This window comes from Taudactylus pleione, unplaced genomic scaffold (assembly GCF_031769625.1).
Source record: "Taudactylus pleione unplaced genomic scaffold, aTauple2 ptg000115l, whole genome shotgun sequence".
Lineage (NCBI taxonomy): Eukaryota > Metazoa > Chordata > Amphibia > Anura > Myobatrachidae > Taudactylus > Taudactylus pleione.
The window spans coordinates 203,448-230,466 of record NW_028284517.1 but is presented as its reverse complement, the minus strand read 5'-3'; the positions used below and the strand labels follow the sequence as shown (position 1 = coordinate 230,466).

The 27,019-nt window shown below is 46.7% G+C and overlaps 1 pseudogene; it reads left to right on the top strand.

The window, feature by feature from the left end:
- Nucleotides 1-27,019, top strand: part of LOC148524854 (fatty-acid amide hydrolase 1-like) — a 61,247-nt pseudogene that overhangs the window by 11,819 nt on the left and 22,409 nt on the right.

Below are 27,019 nucleotides of genomic sequence, written 5' to 3'. Positions count from 1 at the left end.
ATGATTATACACCACCGCGTGACTCCAACCCGTCCCAGTGGTAACATTATGGAATGATGCGCTGCCTGTGGTCTTGGATGTGATCTGGCTGGAGTTGGCTGGGCCCCCTCTCCTCCCCTTATATCCTCTCTCCTACTTGCTCCTCCCGATCCCGCCCTGCTTTTCCCCGACTGGCCTGGCTCTTCCTCTCTGAGGTAGTCCTTGCCACTGGTGCCTGGGATCTGATGTCACAATTTCGTGACTGTCCCCAATGTTAAAAAAACCCAAGGAGGAGAGGAGGATCCACGAGCTGCAGATCTGGGATCACGTAAGTAAATAGTAATATAAGTAATATATTTGTCATCCTCTCCCTGTCACCCAGTGCCTGTCATTTTCTCCGTCACCCACTGCCTGTCACACACTGCCTCTCTCCCTGTCACCCTCTCCCTGTTACACACTGCCTGTCACCCTCTCCTTGTCACCCTCTCCCTGTCACCCACTCCCTCTCCCTGTCACCCAGTCCTTGTCATCCTCTCCCTGTCACACAGTCCATGTCACCCTCTCCCTGTCACCCTCTCCTTATCAGCCACTGCCTGTCACCATCTCCCTGTCACCCTCTACCTTTCCCTGTCACCCACGGCACTAAGAACTTGTGGTGGGGCAGAGGAGGGGGAATTGGTATGAAATACCGCCGTGCCTAACCATAATCCCCCCTCTAAGTGCCCTTCCCCGCTGCCTACACCTAAGTCCCCTGGGGGGGTGCCTAACACTAACCCTCTCTCCCCCCAGCCTAACCCTAACCCTCCCGGGGGGGTGCCTAACCCTAAGTCCCCCCCGGGAGCCCTAAACCTAACCATCCCCCCCCACGGCTGTCCGCTCACGGCGCCCGGCATAACTACGATCGGGATGCCAGGCGCCGGTCTCCCGGCATCAGGGAAATGCTGGGCGTCTACATCTAGACGCCCGGCATTTCACCCTTGCCAGGATATGACATTCGGGAAGCCGGCTTCCGGTATTTCGGTATTTAGGCAGTCGGCTTCCCGATTGCATACCGAGGAGGGGGGCCCAATACATATTTCTGCACATGGGCCCACCAGTCACGAGTTCTGCCACTAGGGGTGTGGCCTGTGTTGTGGGTGTGTTTTGACTGTATACAGTGCCATAACTACAGGTAAGCGACCGGTGATGCTGCACTGCTCTGTTTGCAGCACTGTCGCTACCCCATGGTCCTTGTTACTGGCTAGCAGGGTGCTTGCACCGTGCAGCCAGTATCACTCCTGCAGTGCTGCCCAGTCAGACACTCTGCAGTCTTTGCAGTGTCTTCAGGATGCTCCGGGCGGTGTTGCAATTCCAGGCCCCTCTACAGGACAGCATGACGTCATGCACTTGGGGGGCAGTGCCAGACACAGGGCGGTCTGGAGTAAGCTGATTGCATGTGTGTGTGTGTGTGTGTGTGTGTGTGTGTGTGTATGGGTGTGACATGTATGGATGGCTTGTATAAAACACACTGACCCGTTTATGTAATCAATGTTTCAGAACTTGTATTTGTCCTTTTGGTAATCCTGACAAAGGAATGAATACAAGTTATGAGACGTTGATTACTTAAATGGCTTTTAGTGTGTTATACAAGGAGACAGTAAAGCTGAATGAGAGAATGCCAAGAGTGTGCAAAGCGGTCATCCAAGCAAAAGGGGGCTACTTTGAGGAATCTAAAATATAAAACATATTTTGATTTGTTTAACACTTTTTTTTGTTTACAACATAATTCCATATGTGTACTTTCATAGTTTTGATGTCTTCAGTAGTAATCTACTAAATAATTTAAATAAACAAAAACCATTGAATGAGAAGGTGTCTCCAAACTTTTGACTGGTACTGTATGTATATATATATATATATATATATATATATATATATATATATTATATATATATACTCCTGTATCCACCTAATTTAACACACACATATATATATATATATACACAAAACATACATAAATAATACACAGAGGGCCGGCTAGCGATGGGCGCTCCGTCGCTCCGGGTCTCGCACCAAAAGGGGGCGGCTGTCGAAGTTGATCGACAGCTCGCCCCGTTTTGGAGGCGGGCAGGGGGGGTGGCTGGCCAAACAGAGGCGTTCCCAAGGAACGCCTGCCGTTTGGAGGCGGCCCCACTGACATCACGAGTGATGTCAGTGGTGAGCTTCCGGCTCTATTAAGAGCCAGAAGCTCACTGGGGCTTGCGGGATCGAGACCCTACCGCAAGGGTCTCGTCGCAACACCCGATGGTTGAGACCATCGCGACCATCACCTGGCAGCTCGCAATAGCTGTGGATGATCACCCACAGCTATGCGAGCGGCCAGGAGGCCGCACAAAAATAATAAAAAAAACGCCCTGATTCAGAGCGAGCGCTCTTTCAGAGAGTCCAGCTCTGAATCAGGCCCAGAGGCCAAACCTTACACTGACCTGTTAAACTGAAGTGACATGCTGGGCTGCAGTGCCTTCCATCCTGAACTAGGCGATTGGTCTGGTGCACAGTCACAGGACACAGCTTTGCAGTAGGACAGCCCAGGAGGCGGAGCTTAAGGCACATAGGGGCAGAGCTTTGACTGCCAGTGGTGGGCGGGGCTTAGGTCGACCAGCCGAGAGGGGGTTGTGGGGGTTACGATGGGCTCAGCTTTGTGTGGTCGGGAGGTGAGTGAGCTGGACAGTAAGTTCGGCTGTCGGTGGTGACGGGAAAAAAAACTTTATTCCTGTCTGCACTGCAGTCAGTGTATCCTGTGGGCCTATTTTCAATGGGAGGCCTGGAGCTGTAGCTCCACCCGCCCAATTGTTAATCCGGCCCTGGGACAGTACAGCACACTCAACCAGCCAGCCTTCCCTGCATGGAGACTCGGAACCTGAGCCTGACTTGGATCCTACTTGGAATCATTATGTTTGGGTTGGTCCGGTTCTACACGTGACAGTATCCCACACACGGAATGACAGGGTGGGGCAATAGAACTGAGACTGGTGTACTGTGAGAAGACCAAAAATGAGACAATACAAAAATATCCGCTGTAAATCAACTCAACATAAGTCATGTAAGTCGGTGGGTTAAATATCATTGCGTCAACTGACCCACAACTTCTTGGAGTTAAAGAATTGATGCCCATGGGGCAGCTGGATCATGATGACATCACACTCTAGACCATTTGGGATTTGGTGGCTTTGGATGCTGTGTTTAGAAGAACTGTTTGGTGGAAGTGTCATGGGATCCAGTGAGATTTCAAGCTTTGCGAAGAGTACTTGGTCCCGTTCCACTGCTTTCAGACTGAGTATTGACTTGTCTTTAAGGGCATGAAAGGGGAAGTACCGAGGATACTAATAGCTGTGCTGGTGTTGATCCCTTGTGATCAGTTGGAACTCTCAGAGACACTCAGTTGATTAGGAGGATTTTGCTAGTTAAAGAATATGGACAAAGGTGGGAGGGTCAACACAGCAGAGAGTGAATTTCATCAAAGCACATATGGTTAGAAGGACAGATTCACATATTTGGAATAACAAGGAGAAAATGATTTTAGCCAATGCAACGCACAGAACAGGTCTTTGCAATGTGGTCTCTAAAACAACCACTAGGTGGTGCAACAGGACGGTAATGTAACACTTAGGGGCCTATTCATTAAACATTAAAATTATCTGGAGATAATTAGCTTTAGAACTCTCATGGAGTTCTAGCTAATTATAGGTGGAATTCATCATTCCACCTCTCCATAAGTATCTATTCCGAAAAGCTGTCATTTTTGCGATGACAGCTTTTCGGGAAATAGATACTTTTCCCTGCCTACACTACCTTATCGCATCTGGAAACAGTGCTGCGCATGCGCTGTTACATCTGTAAAACCAGCGCATGCGCAGCACTGCCTACAGATGCGTTAAGTTTCGTACCCCCCCGATCCCGCCCCACCCCTCTCCCCCCTCCGCTCACCTTCCCCCCCCCCCCCCGACTTACCTGTCCGCACAGCAGCCTCCGGCTCCGTCCTGCTGGTCTGTCATGTGGTTTCCCGGCAGACCACATGACAGATTAGAGAAATTTTTTTTTTTTTCTTTTTCTAAACTTTCTTGTGCTCTGCTGGGGAGCACACATGACAGACCAGCCTCCGGAGCCTGAGGACGGAGCAGAGCGTCGGGGGACCTGCACACGCTGATACAGGTAAGTGGATCCTGATATTCGCCACCTCACAGTGGCGAATAGTAACTGCATCAAATTCCGAAAATTGATAATTTTCGGAATTTGATGAATACCACAATTTCCACATCCCCATACTAATGTATGGGGAGTGTGGAAATTAACGCAGGGGAACTTAGCAAGGAGATATCTGTGATATCTCCTGTGTTAAGTCTGTTCATGAATACCAAAATAACGTTATTTAAGGAAAATTTCCTTAAAAACGTTATTTTAGTGTTGATGAATAGGCCCCTAAACCAGAAAAAAATCCTTATGTGGTTAAAAGGTTTAAGGCTTTAAATGTAATGTGATAGTTCTATAATATAAAAAAGGGGTTGGGGGTGGAGTCGAGTCCGCACTCTTAGAGAAAAGAAAAGCAAAACGTAACTTTTAAAGAATTTTTTTTTTTTTATAGAAGTTGATGTGCCTTACATTTTCTGTAATGGTTAAAAACACAAAAGGACAGTAGATGCAAGGAGTTTCTACATGCAACCCTGATCGCTTACATCTCTAAGAAAACATACAGTACATGCATGCAAATGTGACTGAAATCACATATGTAATGGGTAGAAGAGACATAGGACCTCATTCAGAGGCGGTCATAAGCGGCCGCTCAGTCGTACGCCTAACGACCGAGAAACTGAAAAAGGAAGCAATCGCACAGCCGGTCGGTCGCAACCAAAGTGACGCCCATACGTGAACAATACACCTCCTCTGATAGTAGCTAGCGATTGAGTCAGTCGTCGTCAGTCGCTGTATGTTAATTTTCTTCTGATGGTTGCGGCCGCTTGTGTTGTGTTGATGCCCACAAAAATTAACAAAAAACCATATAGAATAAACCATCCTCATGAAATTTATTTATTCTTATTATTTGCTAATGCAAACTCAGCTGAATCAATTACAAGCTAATTAACAGTGTTATTAGCTACAACAAACAATTATTAGTTGCTTGCATTGTGTGGCACAAAATAGAAACATCAATCCTAACATCAATAACATTCGATAGTATCGATTGTACTCTGGGGCTTGTGGGAGCTCCTACCCTACCTTAAGCTGTACGATCAGCCAGGCCTCTAACCTGCTCGCAGAGTGACGTTTTACTACTTCCGGCCTTCTATGTCGGTCGTAGCAGGTAATTTATGTACGCCCCTAAAATGCCCTGAAAACGGTGAGGAACGCCTGCGTTTTCAGACCACCACTCCCGTCAACACCCACAAACGGCCTTTCATGTCAATCAACTCTCGGAAGCCACTTCCTGCTCATAAGCCGTATGATCGACAGCATTTTGGATTGCAAGGTCTCGTACGTACATGCGCACAACTAACCGTACGCATGTGTGGTTTTGAAACATCATATGCGTACGACTGAGTGGCCGCTTACGACCGACTCTGAATGAGGTCCATAGGCCGGGATGTACTAAAGGCGAAAATGCTGAAAAACCCCTGAAAGTGCATTTTTCGCGGGTTTTACTGCATTCCCCAAATGTACTAAGCACCGGAATGCGCCCTAAGAGGTATATTTACTACAGTGCAGGTTTTTAGAAGTGGAGATGTTGCCCATAGAGTGTACTGTCATGGCCGCCCAATAAATGGCACCTCTTCCCGGCAGCTGAGAAGCTGCCATAACCATGTACTAATGGAGAGCTCAGTGTCAGACCATCAGCTGCCGCTTCCGTCTATCTATAGCCTGTCTCCGCTCATTGGTATCGCTGCCCCTCAGCAACTTCTTATGCCAGTGTGACACATACGGTGCCCCCCCCTCACCCACAACTGCCTGTCCCACTTTCCCCTGGCAGCAGCCCTAGCCACGGACCTGTGCAGCAGTCCCTGTGCCCCTCCCTCACCCACAACTCCTTGTCCCACTGCTCCCTGGTGGCAGCTCTAGCCACAGACCTGTGCGGAGGGCCTGAGCATAAACACGGCTGCAGATCTTCCTGACCTGGATGTCAAGAAGGATGCACCAGATAGAGCTGCGAGTAAGAGGGCATGGGAGGCGGGGGCCTGGGGCACCAGCGACTGAATATGGGGGCAGATCTTTGGTAAAGCAATCTTCCCGGCATGTGAAGTAGGCGGCAGTAGACTGGGAATTTTGCGATTTGTAGTCCCACCACAGTTGCAGTCTTACAATATCTTGACTCAAACTCAGTCCGTGGTTTTCCTCTCCAACATTGGTATCAGGAGGACTCTGAGCCTCATACTAATTGCACTATACAGGTCACTATCTTATCTGTCCAGCTGGTTTGGTGTTGTATTGCAGCGTCTTACGCCATGCATGGCGTGAGACGCCCTCACGCAATCGGAGACGTGCAATAGCGTCTCCATTCAATCCTATGGAGACGTACTCCCGCGGACGTGCAAGTGCGTCTCCATAGAACTTAATGGAGATGCGATCCCGGACGTCCCTGTGGTGCGTGGCTGTATATACTATATGATAGATAAATAGATAGATAGATACCATATTTATTTTCCCTTTTTTAGGAGGGGTGGCCAAATTATAACTTGCCTCCGGGCATCTGGGATGAACTTACGCCACTGCTTTAAACCCCTAAGCTGTAGGACAGTTGCACATCATAGCTGTATAGATAGTAGAGGGTTAATCTGTTTCAGTGTGTAGCCAATGATAGCTATTAAGGCGTGGTGTGGGAGGAGCTACAGTTTACTTAGGGCAGCTGCAGATATGAGACGGCCTCTTTTCAGCTTTTTCCCCTCTCTCCCAATTCTTTATTTTAGTTTTTCTTTGCCTATTTTTGATGTTGCTTTTTTTCTTTGACGTTGGGCGGGAAAGAACTGCAGCCGGGAGGTCAGTGGGCTGATTAATAGGTCACTCCCCTTTGATATACCTTTTGGCTGATTGTCGCTGCTGGGGTCAGCAGCCTTGGTTGGCTAACCGTGCGTTGGAAGGTATGGGGCAGTCTCGTGTGACCTATGGACTTTCTGAGTGGGCAATTGGCCCTGCAAGTTTTCCTAGTCATCTGATTTGGTAGTTGCTGACCTCTGATGGCTGCTGTTTCTTTCGGCCATCACCATAGTGAAGTTATTGATTGATTGATAATTAATAAAAAGGCTGACCAGTTTAATATATGCATTAAGTTAATGTACTAGTGTCAGTTGTCGATAGGGCGTTAATCTTTCTTTTTTTACTAAGGGGTCTATTCAGCAATGATTTTTTTTCAGAAAAAATTCAGAAACTATCATTTCCGCATTTTTTATCTAAATCCACTATTCAGCAATGGGATAATGGAGAAGATAACACAATTATCTTCTCCATTAATTCCCATCTCGCAGAGTACCGCACTGTACGGATCAGCCATTGATCTCTACAGTGCTTCAATGCTTTTTTCTATTCAGCAAAACAAAAAGCGTTAAATTGCTTGAAAAATATTTACTTTATATAACGTCATCTCAGAATGGCGTCATACACAGAAAATCCTTACATTTCCCGAAAACTGCAGGGACAGAGGGAAATTTTCCCATGTCCCTGCAGGATCTTTAAACTCCGCCCAGTCTCCATCCCTGCTTTGTGGTGACCGGCAAGGGTAAGAGTCTTCTACAGGGACGAACTGGGGTTGTAGATCAGCCCCGGCAGTTCCCCCTGTGCGCGCACTGTAGGCACGTGAGCACTCGCAAAAGGGGCGTGGTTATGTTTCACAGGGGTTTGAGGGATCATAGACCCGAAAGTCTCTCCATCACAAAGAGCCGCTCTTACCAAGAGAGCGGTCCTTTGTGGTGGTCATCATGCATACTGGGGTTATGAATGCCGGCATGCATGCGAAGGGCGGCAGGATGCATCCCGCCTGCGATGCTTCATGCATCCCACCCAGTGTGTAAATATTGCTCATCTGGTTTTACGCAGGTTTCCTAAAACATAGGAAAAGCTGACATGCCCATTTGTCATTTAGAATGGGAAATAGATATTAAGGAATGATATAACACTGATACCGTACATTTGGTTCTTATACTGTTCCTTTCAGTAAATAGGTTTAGCAAATCTTGTTGTCCTAGAGCAGGGGTTCCCAACCATGATCCTCAAGGCACACTAACAGTCCAGGTTTTAAGGATAGCCATAGTTGTTCACAGGTAACTTAATTAGTACCTTAGTTATTTTGATTTAACCATCTGTGCTTAAGAATGGACTGCAGGAGAAAAGGAAATAGTGGGAGAGACTGCAGGAGTAAAGGAAATAGTGGGAAAGACTGCAGGAGAAAAGGAAATAGTGGGAAAGACTGCAGGAGAAAAGGAAATAGTGGGAGAGATGGAAAGTGAGGGAGACTACAGTGTAGGGGATAAGGGGACCGTGGGAGAGACTGCAGGGGAAAGGGGACAGTGGGAGAGACTGCAGGGGAAAGGGGACAGTGGCAGAGACTGCAGGGCACAATGAACAGTGAGAGATACTACAGGGGTTAAGGGGACAGCCAGAGGGATTGCAGAGAAAGGGGTCCTTGGGAGAGACTCCAGGGGAGAAGGGGACAGTGGGAGAGACTGCAGGGGAGAAGGTGACAGTGGGAGAGACCTCTGTGATGTGCACTGCAGTTACAGTAGGGTCAGCCTTCTTTTGTGTGGTGCCAGTAGAAGCAGGGAGGAAAGAGAAGTGAGGAAGTGAAGAGAACTGGGGGTGGGGCTATTGCAGAGCCAAGGAAGGGAAGCTGTTCTGGTGGGGGAGCTTGAGGGGGGAAACTGTGTTAGTATGCCGGCCCCTTCTCATGCTAGCTGCACTGTGCCACAGCCTGACACTGACAGCCAGGGGGCAGGTCGAGGAACCTTTCCGGCTGTCACTGCTAACATCGGCCCCTCACGCACAATTATAGTAGGTCTGACCTTACTCAGATATTGCAAGTCTCGTCACATACAGTAAGTATTCAAGCTGTGTATGCTGTCGCAATGGCTCATTTATGCACGCCTATGTAAGTGTTCAAACGGGCAGGCACGCCTGCGTTTCTCCGACCACCTCCCCCGTCACCACCCCCAAATGCTGACCTGACATCACTCACTCTAGGATGGCTTTCTGTAGTCTGTGTGATCGCAATGCGAGTGCAATGCAGCTATCGTGTATGCGCAGTACGCAACAATCAGCCATCTGCATATGCTGTTGCAGTTGCGATCCATGCTGAATTAGGCCCTAAATTCAGCATTCTGCAAGTGGTGGTTTGTGTATGGGTGCCAGACAACTATAAAACACATGCTACTCTTCAAATGATGGCACTACCGAGACATGTCATCGAAACCATTTCCTCACAGACCAAGGAAACAATTCACTTAATGCAACACCAACCACCCTCTGTGCAGCCATGTAACATCACATACACCGAACACACTTCAGGGCAGTCTGGTAGAGTGCAGGAAGTCTATTTTCAAGAAGGATTAGAAATAAGACAAAGCTTCAGCTAACTAATTTCCCCTACTGCAGAAGAACTACAAGTCCCAGAAAGCCCTGCCAGTCACCAAATACATGCTTCTGGGGCTCTTTATGGTACCAAAATTTGCATAACCACTAGATGCTTGCTCATCTATATGCATTACAGTCACTCTGCTGCATGTTCAAGGTGAATGATTGACAGCTTTATTGCAAGATGTTATGCAGCAGGTCTCTTTGGAGTATGAGAGCTGAGGAGCCAGGGGTCACTGCATGCAGCCAGTTATTAACTGTACCTTGCGGTCCTGGAGGAGCTGCAGCGGGAGTCCAGGTCTCCAGGATCTCCACCTGGGCTGTTGTTTGTAGAAAAACAGCCTGGCCTCCATCTTCTCTGCTAATTGGCCGGAGTTTGCGGCTCTCACAGTGTCGGTGCAGTGCGGAGTTGGATCGCGTCTGCGTGAGACCTTCTCGGCTCACAGGGCATGTATTGGTTGCTGCTGGCTCCTGTCTCAGCGGAATGGGTATGAAATACTGCTGGCCGCATGGCCAGCGGTTCCATTCCCGTCAGCGGCAGCCCGACAGGTGCAGAGTGCGACGCAGCGGAAGCCCGACAGCGCTGGAAATCCTGATCGTGGATAGGTAAGTATCCACTAACCTAACCTAACCCCCCTAACCCTAACCCTCACCCTCCTTAGGGGTGCCTAACCCTAACTTCCCCCCCAAGTGCCTAACCCTAAGTCCCCCCCGGGAGCCCTAAACCTAAACCTCCCCCCCGCGGCTGTCCGCTCGCGGCGCCCGGCATCACGATCGTGATGCCGGTCTCCCGGCGTTCTGGGAAATGCGAGCGTCTACATCTAGACGCTCGGCATTTCACCCTTGCCGGGATAAGACAGTCGGGAAGCCGGCTGCCGGTATATAGGCAGTCGGCTTCCCGATTGCTTCCCGTCTCAGCTGCTTCCTCATCAAGTGGTGCGGTGACGGGGAGGGTGAGTGAGTAAAGCAGCTGACTCCGGGAAGGAGCTTACGGCCTGCGGCCCTAGTGCCACGCAATTGTACCGGCCCGGGGGGCATCTGGCACCCTGCCCCCCGGCCCAGCCCACCACTGTCCCTGTGTATCCAGAATCACAACTCCCTGCTCCTATTGTTGTCTTTCAGATAACTGAGATTAAAATTTGAGGGTGGCTTGTGGTTACTGTTTATGGCTTTTGTCAGCAAATTACTGTATGGGGTAAATTTTCTAATGGGCAATTTAGCATTTTTGTGCAATTTGGTAGCTAGTTTGAAAATCAGAGATTTATTGAAGTCAAAATCGATGCCAAATCGGCCAAAAATGTAACTATAGAGCAGTTTAGAACATCGGAATGACCATCAAAACTTTACATAGATGATGGAGATTTACTAACGGTCGGTTCTGAATTTGACCGAGAAGCATCCAAATATCGACCAGACAATAGACCTGCTTGAGGCAGGTGAGTTTGGGAGAATCACTGCACAGATCACTATGATCTTAAGCCTAAAAACAATTAAACAGCTTTATATAAACTACTTTTATATGTTATATGTTACATGTGCATCCTAGACTGTCTTTTATACCGGTATTAGAAAAGCTAGTATATACGTTTATCCAGAAAGGTTGGTGCAGCCTGGCACTGCCCATTGGGATGTGTCTGTCCCGGAAAGGACTCTGCTCTTTAGCATGATCCTGCATGCCATGCACACGTGTGCAGGAACACAGGGGTCTGATAAGAAAGTGATAAGGTGCCAGCCAATCAGCTCCCAACTGTCATCTCACAGGCTGTGTTTGAAAAATGACAGTTGGGAGCTGATTGGCTGGTACCTTATCCCTTTCTTATCACTTTTCACTCTGTCTCCTAACACTGCTTAGTAAATAGACATCTCAGTCTGGTGAGATCACCAAATGTGAGACTGAGTTCTGCAACCTGGCAACTGATCTAATTTGCTGCAAAGGCTGCCTGTTACAGACAAGTTACTGATGGGATGCGCCAACTAGTGACTGCCTGACAGGCCTACTCTTATTAATATAATCAGGGTAGATCTGAACAGAGGATGGCGGGCTTCGAGCGGTTGCCATAGGCCACAGGCTGTACGCTTTCCACGGTCTGCGGTTTGTGCACCATTGTTCTGCTTCTATAGTACCGAAATCCTTTTATGAATTATTCACCGAGCCTTTACACTGGTAGATGGTATGCAGTCAAACTTTTGCCTAAGCTATTAGCTTATGTTCTCTTACAAATAGTTGCTGAATACAGCTTGGTCACTATATAGCTCACTTAATCCAATGATTTTAATTATATACCATAGTGCATGTTCACATGCACATCACATGTGATATTTCAGTGGTTTAAAAATTGTTTACAGGGCCTGATGCAGACCCGCTCGCGAGCGCCATGCGCTCGCAAGTGGGTCGATGGTGGGGCACTGCGCACTGCACTCCGGAGCTCGCTACAAACGGGGCGGCTGTCGATGTTGATCGACGGCGTGCCCCGTTTTGTAGGCGGGGAGGGGGGGTGGCCGGACAAACGGAGGCGTTCCTGAGGGAACGCCTGCCATTTGTGGGCGGCCTTACTGACATCACTCGTGATGTCAGTAGTGAGATTCCTGCTCTATTAGAAACGCGCGTTTCGCTTGATGAACTTTTTTAAGTTGGAAACCCACAATAGCAATAGAAATAAATGCTAAACCAGACTATAGCTGTTTTAAATCAGTCAAAGGCGCCGATGACTGGCAGTTTTGACAACCCATTTCTTAGTAAATCAGGCCTAACATTAAGCAGACATACTGTATGCATAAGTAATAAATATTCCATAAGTATTATCAGGAGTTTGTGACAGGAGAGTGCATATATGGAGATTGCAGTTTAGCGCACAGTCTGTGCAGCTTAAGCAGGCAAAGTATTAATTCAACATGGTATAGCAGTTTGTGAGACTGGTCCACATTAATCGGCCCCAGCGACCCGTCTGTATAAACCTCGGCAGTGGGGGGAGGGGGGAAGTGACGAGATTTGCGCTGAATCGTGTCTTCGTGGCCCCGCCCCCTGCTTCACAATGCCATTAATCTCGGCATTGTGAAGAGGGGGCGGGGCCACAATGATGCATCATTTGCTGGGCCACGCCCCCTTTTGCCGCATTACGCCCTCCGTGTGGAAGCCTGACAGCTCCCTCCCGGAAGGTGGGAGCTAAATGTCGGCAACCTTGTGTTATAGTATTGATCAGCAACAATAATGAAATGATACTCACAGTAGATTGAATGGGAAGTTGCCTGCGTCACGGCAGTCAGCATGCTGGTGGTCAGAATCATGCGCCGGAATCCAGACAGCAGTAGGAATCCCGGTTCCAGAATCCTAACAGCTGACATCCCGATGCTGAGTATTAGGGTTAGGGAAAGGGCTAGGTTTAGGGTTAGGTACTAGGGGAGGGTTAAGGTTAGGCTGTGGGAGGGGAGGGTTAGGCTGCGGGAACGGTGGGTTAGGGTACTTAGCTGCACGCAGAGCCGGTCCTAGGCATAGACAAATTAAATAAATACCTAGGGGCATGCATTCCAAGCCTAGGGCCAATTCAGCTTCACAGCAGGAAATGAAGGGACTGGGACAGGTGGACGCACCTCTGCTCTTGCTGTCCTAACGCAATCGGAGGTCTCAGCTCAGCTCTGATTGGGCGGCAGCTCATACAGCTGGCAGCAGCGGGACTGGGGAGCAGAGACAGCGGGCAGTAAAAAAAATTGCCACTGGAGGAGGGCTGCTGGGCATGCCCAGCCACAGCAGCTCCTCCTACAATGGACCTTTGCGGAGTCCAGTAACCTGAGACAAACAGGGGAGTGGGGGCGCCAATGCTCTTGCTGGCACAGGGCACTAAAATGTCTGTGGATGAGGATTGCAATGGGTATGGGGTGATGGATGTTGCTGACTGCTGCTGTGATCTGTGCTGCTGGTTGATAGGTGCTGTGCTTGGAGAGGGGTGCTGGGTCAGAGGCGGAACTAGCGATGGTGCTAGGGGCATCACCCAAAATCTTGCCTAGGGCATCAAACTGGTTAGGGCCGGCTCTGGCTGTACGCGTCGGGAGTCTGTCGGGATGTCGCTGTCTGTATCCTTACCACTGGCATCCTGTACCCAACCCAACAGAACATAAATTGATTGCTTTCTATTGAGTGCTACAGAATACAACTATATTAAGCTAGCTGAGATTTTGTGTGTGTGTGTGTGTGTGTGTGTCCCGGAGCCTAACCCTATCCCCCCGTGGTGCCTAAACCTAACCCTCCCCCCACGGCTAACACGTAACCAGGCCCCTCTATACTTATGTTTGGGGCGCCGGCTGTCGATATTCCGCCGAGATTTAAACAGCAGGCAAGGTAACTACATCTCTGTTCATCCATTCCCCAAAACTCGCCTAATAGGAATGGAATAGTCTCTGAAGGACTGCCCCTCCCCCCCCCTCCCCACCACCTCCAAGTGACTATATGGACCAGACAGGAGGTCCCTTCAATTGCTTTTAGTCTCCATTTTTGGGATCCGTATGATACACTAATACAGTTATAGATACATTTGTTGCATTGGATTCAGCACTGATCTATTGCATGGACACAGCATAAGCCTGCCTAATACCTGTAACTATGCAGACAAGGGAAGCAATGATACATGAGCATTCTTTGCTTCATTAAGGGGCCCATTTATTAATTATTGGGCTTATGACCCAATAATTATAATTTCTTATCTCCGCTATTCGCGCCAATAACAATTAAGTATCATCCAGAAGTATCAATCTTCACAGACAGGGACAGGGGGCTCCGATAGGATCCCGTCCCTGCGATATGTATAAGTAAAGTGATCGCATTAGACTCTGATTAATGTCTTCTCACACAGGCGCTGGAAGTAAATGACAATCTGAACTGCGTGACCTTTTTTATGCCGGACATAGAGGCCCAGCTCAAAGGACTTCTAAAGAAAGAGGAAAAGGGTCCACTGTACGGAATCCCCATCTCTATAAAGGAACATGTCGGTTATCAGGTAACTATTATATTATATATTATGTCACAGGGCATCACTCCTCCCGCTGCTACATCTCCGACCCCATCTCAGAACACACTCCCTCTCACCTTCTCTGCTCTTCCTCTGACTGTCACCTGGGCTTGGTATAAAAGATAGTCAAGAATAAAATAGACAACAGATGTTAGACAGACAATAGGTTGACAGGGACAAAAGGTCAACACAGGTCGACAGGTACAAAATGTCAACAGGGTCAAATGGTTAACACAAAATTAGTAGACATTTATTTTCTAAACCCTATCTGTAACCCTCCTCTTGGTACCTAACTCTCCCTCATGGTGCCTAACCGTAACCGTCGAGGTAAGTGCGTAACCCAAATGGTCCCTTCAACTGCCTATCCCTAACCATCCGGAAAGTGTCTAACCTTAAAAAAAAAAAAAAGTGCCGACCATATTAGTGTCAACATCTTGACCTTGTCAACCTTTATCAATGTCAACCTTTTCTGTGTCGACCTTTTGTCCTTGTCAACCTATTGCCTGTTTAACATTGTCAACCTTTTTCATAGCTATTATTATTATCATTTATTTATATGGTGCCACAAATGTTCCGCAGCGCCTTACCAAGTACATAAACAAATTGTAGACAAGCGACTTACAGAACAATACAATACAGGACCAGGACATGGATAATATATATTGCTACATTAGCGACCATAACACCCAGATAAGCAACAGAGCAGGGCCATAGCTAGGGTAGTGAGGCCGGTGCCATCGCACAGGGCACCACAGGTCAGGGGGCGCTGTTTGGGCTGTCAAATTTCTGTTTATTATCATTCTTCCTCTTATTTCATCCCCAGCATCTCCTGGCCTCTCCTATCTCATCCCTGGCCCTTCCCCATGAAGCCATGGCCCTTTTTTGGGTGCATTATTTGAAAAATGAGGGGGGCGCCAATGCTCTTTTTGGCACAGGGCACCAAACAGTCTAGTTACAGCTCTGCAACAGAGCATAAGCAACCAAGTGTTAGGTGCCCTTGTGGTGAGTAAGAAGTAGATGAAACTAAAGTAGGGAGAAGCACAAGAGGGTAGAGGGCCCTGCTCGTAAGAGCTTACACTCTAAAAGGGAGGAGAAGACAAACAGGGGTGACACAGATGGGGTAGATGGGGAGGAAGGAGCATGTAGCAGGTTAGAATGATATCTATCTATTGACTGGAACCCTGCTTTTGTGCTCCTCCCACTTTGTCACCTCCTCCCCCTCCCATGCTACTGACTATTCTCATCTGCACTGGACTACCACTCATCTGAGTGTCCCGGGGGGAGGGGGGGGTGGGCTGGGGGCATGTAGGCTGTATTGTGGGCTATTCACAAATGAACGTGCAGGTATCGGGCTGGTGTTAATGCGTGCTGATAGTGATGACGACTGCTTTCACCAACAGACGGATAGGGGTGGTTCTGCCAAATTTGAATACAGAAGAAGATTTGCATTTATTTTAGACCACACAATGTGGCAGCAGCTTCGGCAGCCTTGAGGGAAATTCTGAATCAGGATCTTAGTGCCTAAATAATGTAAAAATTGTAAATTATAATTTGGTACACACTCACTACTATACCATCAGATAACCCAATATATAACAATCCAACTTGCAGCAAGTGCCGAAGCAAATCATCATTGCTCCGACGCGGAAACAGCTGATCCAAAAATCTCCTGTCTCTCCGAGTCTTTAGGAGCAGTGAAACTAGTGCGCCTACGTGAACTAGAGTTCACACTCGCGCAAAAAAGCCCCGGCGTCTGGCGGAAGCAGCCAAACAGGGGTTTCGGATCCCTCTTTGCAACCCGGAACTCCTTCCAATATGGAGGAGCGAGGTGTGCGCTGCGAGCGGGAGCAAATATCATCTGAAGATGGCGAATGCTCCCGCAGGCAATCTCCAAAAATATAGTATTTCCGGCGCTCAATGAATTTGTCTCCTCATACTAGTGTATGGGGACAGCGGGCCATTCCCTGAGAGGAGGATAAGCAGGAGATATCTGTGATACTAGTATATAGGGACAGCGGCCATTCCCTGAGAGGAGGATAAGCAGGAGATATCTGTGATACTAGTATATGGGGAAAGCGGTCCATTCCACGAGAGGAAGGAAGGAAGGTAAGTAGGAGATAGATGTGATACTAGTGTATGGGGACAGCGGACCATTCCCCGAGAGGATGGATACTAGTGTATGGGGACAGCGGGCCATTCCCTGAGAGGAGGATAAGCAGGAGACATCTGTGATACTAGTATATGGGGAAAGCGGCCCATTCCATGAGAGGAAGGAAGGAAGGTAAGTAGGAGATAGATGTGATACTAGTGTATGGGGACAGCGGACCATTCCCCGAGAGGATGTGATACTAGTGTATGGGGACAGCGGGCCATTCCCTGAGAGGAGGATAAGCAGGAGATATCTGTGATACTAGTATATGGGGAAAGCGGCCCATTCCACGAGAGGAAGGAAGGAAGGTAAGTAGGAGATAGATGTGATACTAGTGTATGGGGACAGCGGACCATTCCCCGAGAGGATGGATACTAGTGTATGGGGACAGCGGGCCATTCCCCGCGAGGAGGGTAAGCAGGAGATATCTATGATACTAGTATATGGGGACAGAGGGCCATTCTGCGAGAGAAAGGAAGGAAGGTAAGTAGGAGATAGATGTGATACTAGTGTATGGGGACAGCGGGCCATTCCCCAAGAGGAGGGTAAGCAGGAGATATCTGTGATACTAGTATATGGGGACAGTGGGCCATTCCGCGAGAGGAAGGAAGGAAGGTAAGTAGGAGATAGATGTGATACTAGTGTATGGGGACAGCGGGCCATTCCCCGAGAGGAGGGTAAGCAGGACATATCTGTGATGTCTCCTGCATTACCTTTTTGATGGATGGCCTGAAAACGTATTTTCTACAAAAGCAGGTGAAAATTTAAATTTTCACCTGCTTTTGTAAAAATAAGTGATAATGAATAGAACCTTTAATAAAAGGCTCAAACTGACTCACCTGTGAAGCACGGACGCCCTTTTAACAGCACCTTTGTTGGATTTTCAGGGCCATCCTTCCACTTGCGGCCTTGTGCAGTACCTCGATGAGGTGGAGGAAGAGGACAGCGTCCCGGTAAAGGTTTTTAAGAAACAAGGAGCCATTGTGTTTGCCAAGACAAATGTTCCTCAGACTCTTTTATGGTAAATTCAAGAAGTCTCTGCTGTTTTTGCTGGTAGTTCCTATCCACAGGTCTATGTGATGTGGGTGCTCGATGGCAGTGTACCTAGCTGCCTATTCAGTGTTCCACGTGGCTCAGACTCATCCCATGCAAACTGCACAAAATGTGTCCAAATCTACATCAGCCCCAGTATCTCTATAGTTCAAGTTTCCCAACTTCAGTCCTCGGGGACCATCAACAGTGCATGTTTTCCAGATCTTCTAGTCTGTACAACGTACTGTTAGGGAACTCTGAGGACTGAGGATGGGAAACACTGCTGTAGTTCCACATGTGTCTAGCTCAGCTCATCTCCCACTTGAAACTCTGCTTATTGTATCTCGTATCTGCTGCTCTCTCTCTGTAAGCCTGATTCTCGTGATATGTAGCTGACTGCCCATACACAGTCAATATTCTGAATGTGGTCGCATTTGGACCTGAGTGTGACTTATATTCGGGTCCTGTATCTGTACTATTAGTCCTCATCTCCTCGTCCATCCAGTCAGACAAGGTCAGAACTATCCTGTTGGGCTTGAACTCCATTGAGGCACTGATCATACTGATATAGACTTCTTAGTAGTTTGGTTGGGGTTGGATTTTAAACTACTTAAACTCAGTTCATTGCACTTCTATTATCTCACACTCTTCACACATAGATCCCATGGGATTGGAAAGATCATTTATTGTTCCTTGCCCTGGAGTGCAGCTAACAGTCACCCTTACTATGGGGCTCAGTCCACTAAGCAGTGCACAGTCTTATACTGGCTACACACTTAACGATGAGTACCAAGCCGATGTCAAGTAAGGCGGATCCAGGTGGCAGTTCTGACATCGGCAAGTGAGTATGCCGGGAGTGACTTCGGGGGCCATTCGGCAGCATGGCCCCCAGTTGACGATATTGCCTGTCGGACCTGCATGCAGGTCCGATGGGTGACTACGCTGCCGATGCCCAGGAGCCAGCATCGTCAGTGACATAGTGGTTGCACACTGCCCGATATATAGTCCGATCCACAATATCATCTAGTGTGTACCCGGTTAAAGGGGATTTAAACAGGATTTACACATGTCCATCCACTACTGGCAGAGGATCATGGGTAAGGTAATGCATACACAACTCTTTACCAACAGTCTGCATGGAGAACACTGGACTGTAAAATCTACTCTTGTTATATGAAACTCTTATATGCACATAATATATAATTTCCACCCTTTGCTGAATATTCTAATCAGACATCGATTATATACATTTTCTGTATTAGGAATTTATTCCAATGCTATGTACTATTACATAATACTCTCTACCGCTTTCTCCTACTGTAGCTGTGAAACCAGTAACCCAATATATGGACACACACTAAACCCCCATAACAGAGCCAAGGGGGTATAAGGATCTTTCGGTGGGGAGGGGGCATTGATTGGTGGTGGAGGTTCAATTCTTGGTATTGGAAGTGACCTTGCTGGCAGCATTCGCCTCCCGTCCAGTGTTTGTGGAATTGCTGGATTTAAGCCAACTTCAAGCAGACAGAGGTGAGCCCTATTCCTCCTGTATATATTGCTATAATAATTTCCTACTGTCTGTCCCGTCTCCTCAATGCACACGGAGTGTATGCCGATGCTCTGCTGTCAGTACTCTTGGATGCAGAAACAAGAAGACGCAGCTCAGCTGCTATGACTCTCCTGTTCAGGAGCATCAGCCATAATACAGCCTAGACAAGCTCCCAATTAAGGGAACCCTGGAGATCACTCCACAGCTCAGTGGGGAAGAAGGGGTGTGTAGTGTGCTGCTGGGGGGCTATTCAAATTTCCATACCCCCACCTCAAAATTCCCACTTCGAGCACTGATTTTAGTATAACTTAAATGTATTAAAGAGCTTTTGGAGCAGTTTTCATAAAAACTACTCCACGGCCCTTAAATTTGCACTGTTTTAGTAAGCAGATTGCCTTTCCCATACTTGGAAGGGAAAATGTGATCTGTTTCAGATTACTAAAAGAAATTGTGAAAAGATGCAGGGGATGGAGTCCTGCTATAAGAACGCTATTTAGAGATGGTGTTATGCAGGCTTTCCCCCATTTTCCCATCTCCAGCTCAGCCTTCTCTGCCTACTGACAGGAAAAGCAGGGCCCGGAGCAGGCTTCTGTAATCAGCCATGTGTGTCTGATAGACCACAGGCTGATTACATAGAAAAATAATCAGAATAAAATAAATAAATAACACTCACCTGCACCAGGGGCTGGTGATCAGTGAGCACCTTCGGGACTCCTGTCAGCTGATCGCTGGGCTCATGCTCTGTGACCCCAGTCAGCTGCTCCTGTGTGCTGTAAACTGAGATACCGGTACACAGCACAGAGTATTATATGTCTGTTACTTCAGTGAGGGTAATGGGGTACAAGAGAGGTACACTTTTAATGGGAGTCAATGGTGACATTAAAAACGTGTAAGAGAGGGTGCATATTTGTACAATGTGTGTGTTATATCTATGACAGTAATAGGATGTAACAGGTACTGTGTACATGTGTTGCATGTGTGTTATTTCTATGATAGTAATAGGATATAAGAGGTACGCATTTGTTGCATGTCTGTTGCACAGATAGTAATACATTATATTGGGGTTGGACGTTTTTTTTGGTATCTCCTATTGCCCAGACTGCGATGGAGTGTAAGAAGGGTGAACCTTTATTATGTATCTGTTATTTCAGTGTCACTATGCACAGGACCTATGGCGAGAGATGTGGACACTCTGGTACTTTCCATGAGGGCTCTATGGTGTGATGAGTTTTTTCGCCTGGACCCAAATTTGCCACCCCTTCATTTCAATGAGGAGGTAATGAGACACACACACATATATAATAGGTGAGGAGTGTATGGGGATAGGGGAATGGCTCCCTAACTCTGATGTTCCCTTGGGAGGAGTGAGATTTATACCGATTTCCACAGAAAACCATAATAATATCATGTTTACAGCAGAAAACGGGGTATATCTTTTGGGAGCTTAGTACAGAACTTATAATTCACTTAGTGACCAGCACTACGACACACCCTCATCTCGCTGATCTTTGTTCTATAGATTTACTCCTCTACCAAACCTCTCCGAATTGGATATTATGAAGAGGACGGATATTTCCAGGCGAACCCCGGTATGAGACGAGTTCTTCTAGAAACCAAACATCTTCTAGAGGATGCTGGACACAAGGTGAGCGGAGCACGCAGATGGGGCCCTGTCTGGTACATGTCAAGGTTCAGACTGGCCCACAGAGGTACAGAGCAAACCCCTGGTGGGCCCTACTGCCTGGGGGCCAATCTCTCCTCTAGGGATCAGGTTCCAAGCTGTGCACTTGAATTATACATATATTATAATTCACAGGACTATGATGTATTTTCTATAATGCATAGCTGTTCTTAATCTGGTACATTATCATGCATGCACTAGCAGTATTTACTATATATATATATATATATATATATTTATTTTTTTGGGGGGGGGGCAGTTCGACATGGCGCCTCTGCGAAGCAACTTTGTAAAGCTGTCAAGTGGTCCTCTGCCCATACCTTTGTGAAGTTCTATTCCTTTGATACCTTCGCCTCTTCTGTTGGGACTTTTGTGAGAAGAGTTCTCAGCGCAGCTCAGGAGCGTTCCCTCCCTTAGGAGATTAGCTTTGGGACATTCCAGGGTAAAGCCTGTGTCCCCTATGGAGAAAGCAGAAAAGGAGATTTGTGTGGGACTTTGCTCTGCTTCAGGTTCTCCTGTCCGCATCTGCTTTGTTTTTGGACCTGTATGTGACTCGTTCTTCCTTCTCCTCCTTCTTTCTTTAGGCATGTTAACTTAACTGAGTTGCCTGTGGCTGGGAGAGGGTCATGGGGGTGAGGGAGCAGGGGCTCATGGGTAAAGAGTTTTAACTATTTGGTGCCTAGACTCCTACTCACCAACCTATACCAAGCGTAAAGCCTGTGTCCTATGGATTTAAGGGGTGAGCGGATTCGGTTCTACTCGGTTCCGTTCGGATTTAAAAACCGAATCTTATTGGCTATCAGCTGTCACGAGTATTGGATAGCTAATAAGATTCGGTTTTTAAAACCGAACGGAACCGAGTAGAACCGAACCCGCTCACCCCTAGTTTTAACAGGTAAGCACATAAATGTCCTTACTAGAATATTCCGTATTTTGGAATGATTGCATACCATAATGAAATATCTTGGGAATGGGACCCAAATCTAAACAGACTGCATTTATGTTTAATATACACCTTATACACACAGCCTGCATGTAATTTTATATAATATTTTCAATAATTTTGTGGCTCAAACAAAGTTTGTGTACAAATGTAAAATTAATTTATGTTTTATATATACCTTATACACAAAGCCTGAAGGTAATTTTATACAATATTTTTAATAATTTTGTGCCTTAAACATACTTTGTGTACATTGAACCATCAAAAAGTATAGGTTTCAATATCTCAGTCATGCGAAACAAATTCCATATTTCGTAATATTCCGTATTTCAGAATATTTGGATATGGGAAACTCAACCTGTACTACATTATTGCACTTTCTATCCTCACCTATAGACTGTCTCCTGTATTGCATTTACATGCTTCTGAGTGTCCTTTGCTTTGCCAAGTCTCATTTGGTAAAGTTTTCTTAGGAATAATTTTCTGTTTAAACTGGATCATTCATGCAGCTTCTGTAGTGCATCCCACATGCCCTTTGCAGTATTCTCGTGCCAGGTATGGTGACTGGGATGCATGGTGCCTGGTCCTATAACCTTGCTTCTTTGATCAGTCATCAAACAAACATAGAAGGTTTATGAAGCAAAACTGTAGTATGAACAGTGCCGGTTTCTCACCGTACAGACACAGCATAACTAGTAACTAACATTTAGTAGATCTGCACTAGACTGAAAGACCATCTAGTAACATGTTGGTAACAGCACCACCTGCAGTACCTCCAGTGTAACTACTTAAGCAATGTTAAGACTAGAATTGTTGTAGTATTCCAACAACAATTTCCTCTTCACTTCTACATTTACTGCTTACATTACTTATATTTCACCAATTTTAGATTATATAACATTATTAAAATTACATTTTTCTTTTCAGCTCATCTTGTTCAGGCCTCCACGAGTGGGTTATGCATATGAGCTGCTCTGGAAGGCGTTTCTTGGAGACAAAGGGAAAACCGTAGCAGATAAGTTGTAAGTGGCATGTGCTGAGTACAAGTAGTGAAAGATGGATATTAGGGTGAGGAGTAAATACATTTAAACATAGCACCCTGGAAGAATAATCATTTATTTATATAACACCACCAATTTACTCAGCACTGTACAGAGAATATTTGGGTTTCATATCAGTCCCTGCCCTGTTGTAGCTTACAGTCTAAAGGGGGATGTACCAAGCCTTGGAGATACAGTGGTGTTTGAAAGTTTGTGAACCCTTCAGAATTTTCTATATTTCTGCTGAAATTTGGCCTAAAACTACCTCAGATTTTCACACGAGTCCTAAAAGTAGAGAAAGAGAAGCAAATCAAACAAATGAGACAAAAAATAGACGTGCTCATTTGTTTATTGAGGAACATTATCCAATATTACATATCTGTGAGTGCCAACAGTATGTGAACCTTTGCTTTCAGTATCTGGTGTGACCCCCCTTGTGCAGCAATAACTGCTTCTAAATGTTTCCGATACTTGTTGATTAGTCCTGAACATCGGCTTGGAGGAATTTTACCCCATTTATCCGTACAAAACAGCTTCAACTCTGTTATGTTGGTGGGTTTCCTCCCATGAACTGTTCGCTTCAGGTCTTTCCACAACATTTCGATTGGATTAAGGTCAGGATTTTGACTTGATCATTCCAAAACTTAAAATGTATTCTTCTTTAACCATTGTTTGGTGAAATGACGTGTTCTTTGGGTCGTTGTCTTGCTGCATGACCCACGTTCTATTGAGACGCAGCTCATGGACAGATGTCCTGACATTTTCCTTAGAATATTCTGGTATAATTCAGAATACATTGTCTCATCAATGATGACAAGTCATCCTGGGCCAGATGCAGCAAAACAGGCCCAAACCATGATACCACCACCACCACCACCGTTTTTCACAGATGGTATGAGGTTTTTATGCTGGAATGCAGTGTTCTTCTTTCTCCAAACATAATGCTTCTCATTTAAACCAAAAAGCTCTATTTTGGACTCATCTGTCCACAAAACATTGTTCCTATAGTTTTCAGGCTTGTCCAGGTGATCTTTAGCAAATTGCAGATGGGCAGCAATGTTCATTTTGGAGAGCAACGGCTTTTCCAGCCATGCATACCATTGTTGTTCAGTGTCCTCCTGATGGTGGACTCATGAACATTGACATTAGCCCATAGTGAGAAAGGCCTTCAGTTGTTTAGAGGTTACAATGGGTTCCTTTGTGACCTTGCAAACTATTTGAGGCTTTGCTCTTGGCGTGATCTTTTTTGGCCGACCACTCCTGTGGAGGGTAATAATGATCTGGAATTTTCTCTATTTGTACACAATCTGTCTGACTGTTGATTGATGGAGTCCAAAATCTTTAGAGATAGTTTTGTAACATTTTCCAGCATGATGAGCATCAACAACTCTTCTTCTGAGGTCCTCAGAAATCTCCTATGTTCATGGCCTGATACACTTCCACAAACGTGTTGTGATCATCAGATTTTGATAGATCCCTGTTCTTTTAAAAAGACAAGTCCACTCACACCTGATTGCCATCCAATAGATTGAAAATAGCTGACTCTAATTTCACCTTCAAAATACAGTATCTGCTAACAGGGTCGCCATCAAGGGGGACGGCCGGGCCTCGAGTCCCGGTCCCGGACAGTCTGGGTTCCCGCCCGCTCCTCCTACCGCCTGTCCACTACTTCCACCCTGCTAAACTTACGTTCACTGACAGGCTCGGCCGGTGGTCCGCGCCTGCCCGCGCCCAGTACTACAGTATACCCTCTCACTATCTCTCCAAACGCCCGTCGCTGCTGCTATGTATGTGGCTGGCTGTTGGAGGCAGGCAGAGTGGATGCTCCCAGCCTGCTCTGTGCTGCTAACCAATAACACAATCAAGCAGACGGGAGCTTCCTCTCTGCCTGCCTCCCACAGGCAGCCATAAACACCACAGCAGCGGCGGTTGGAGAGGTAGGGAGAGGATATAGTACTGGGCGCAGGTGGCGCCTGTCAGTAAATGTAGATTTAACAGGGAAAAAGTAGTGGGTGGGAAGGCCCCGGGGCCCTCGTTGTGCGGAGGGAGGGAGATTACTCGGGGAAGGGTGAGGCTCTGTATAATGGGGGCTGGGGGGCCCTGCCTATTTGGCCCGTCCCAGGCCCCACGATATCTGAAGGCGGCCCTGTCTGCTAAGCCTAAAGTTTCACATACTTTTGCAACTGTGATATTGGATCATTATCCTCAAAAAAATTTAAAAATTAGCATGTCTAATTTATTTGCCTCATTTGCTTTAGTCGTTATCTAGTTTTAGGACTTGTGTGAAAATCTGAGGTAGCTTTAGGCCAAATTTCAGTAGAAATATAGAAAATTCTGAAGGGTTCACAAACTTCCAAGCACCACTGTAGATAAAGTGGTGTAATTGCCCAATGCAACCAATCAGCATCTAACATTTCAAATGCTGCACTAGATAAATGACAGGAGCTGACCGGTTGCGTTGCATAACTTTATCCCACTCTGCGGCTTGAAACATCTCCCCCTAAATTCCCTAACATACAGACATGGAGACTAGTGTTAATTTTGAAGGAATCCAATTAACCTTTCAGTATGTTTGTGGCGTGTGGGAGAAAACCATGCAAACATGAAGAGAACATGCACACTATACACAGTTAAGCCATGTCCAGGTATTTAAGTATTGTAGTCAGCAATTATCTGAAAAAGTGAAATGCGAACATTAATTCTGGGACCATGTGTTAGGCTGTGTATAAAGTACATTTATGTGGTGTCTGCACTGATTGGCTGGTAACAATCACTGTCAGGGTATGGTACATGAAAATGCTGCTCTGTGTTATATAGGGGTCTATTTACTAAGCCTTGTTAGGAGATAAAGGGCCGTATTCAATTTGAGGCGTTAAGTCCGGATCTGCGGTAATTTACCGCTGATGACGTCATTATCGCCTGTTTTGGTTTTAACCCGTATTCGACTTCAAAGACTTTCCGCCTAGGCAGAAAGTCAATGCAATGTAATAGGCGGTAAAGTATCGCCTATGAATGACAGGCGGTAAAAAGTGCAGAATTAGGGTTTTGGGGTGCAACGTTTCGGGAAACCCCCGTGCAGCCTTCAGTCAGTCCCCCAAAGGTAATCTGTGTAAAAAAAAAACACCAAAAAAACTTAAGGACACCCCAAACATTTACTTTGAAAAAGGGGGCGAAAAAAAAAAAGTTGGGGTCCCCAAGTATGCCCCAAGTGTTTTTTTGATTGCAGGTGTTTGCACCAGGTGGATTTTTCATGATTTAAGTCACTTTAGCATGTTTAAAATATGCTAAACCCCATTTTCAAGTACCCCAAATTTGATGGGCATAGTTGTTTTGCCCTAAAAAAACTTCTAAATGCTCTTCTGCATCACCTTATTCAAAGCCGCATTTATGCACCTGCCGCGGCTATTAGAAACCCCGACTTCCTTCAGGAGTTAAAAATGGGGGTACCCATAGTGATCCCCCATATCTGCACATCTTTAGGGGGTTCCCTAGAATATTTCCCGAAAATTCCCCTTTTGTTTAGCCTGTAAAAAAAACGGGGTAAAAATTTACAAAAAAAATTACATAAGGTCCCCCCCCAAAAGCCAAACCAGCCCCAGGCTTGCCAGCCACTGGTGGTCTCTAAAAATATGGGGAACAAATTGTGTATGGTTCCACCGTATTTTAGAAACCAACCCAAGGCTGCAGGGACCAGTTCTGGTTTAAATATAGGTGGAAAAAATACGTGGGGATCCCCCTATATTTAAGACCAGCACCAGACCCAACCGACTGGGGTGTAATGCCACAGCCAGGAGACCCAATCACCGGGGCTCCAGGTCCAAAGCATTAGCATCCCAAATCGGTCAGAGCAAGCCGGTGATCTCTGGGGAGTCGGGGGCCCCCCAAAGAAGGGTCCCCCCTTCCCGAGCACCACAGGCTTACGCTGAAACCTGGGGCTCTTCCCCATACCCCTGGTTTGGTGGGTATGGAGGTAATGGGGGGCCAAATAATGTAAAACTATTGTGTTCTACAGTGGAACTACAAGTGACAGCATGCCTGCCATTTTGCACTTGTGGAAC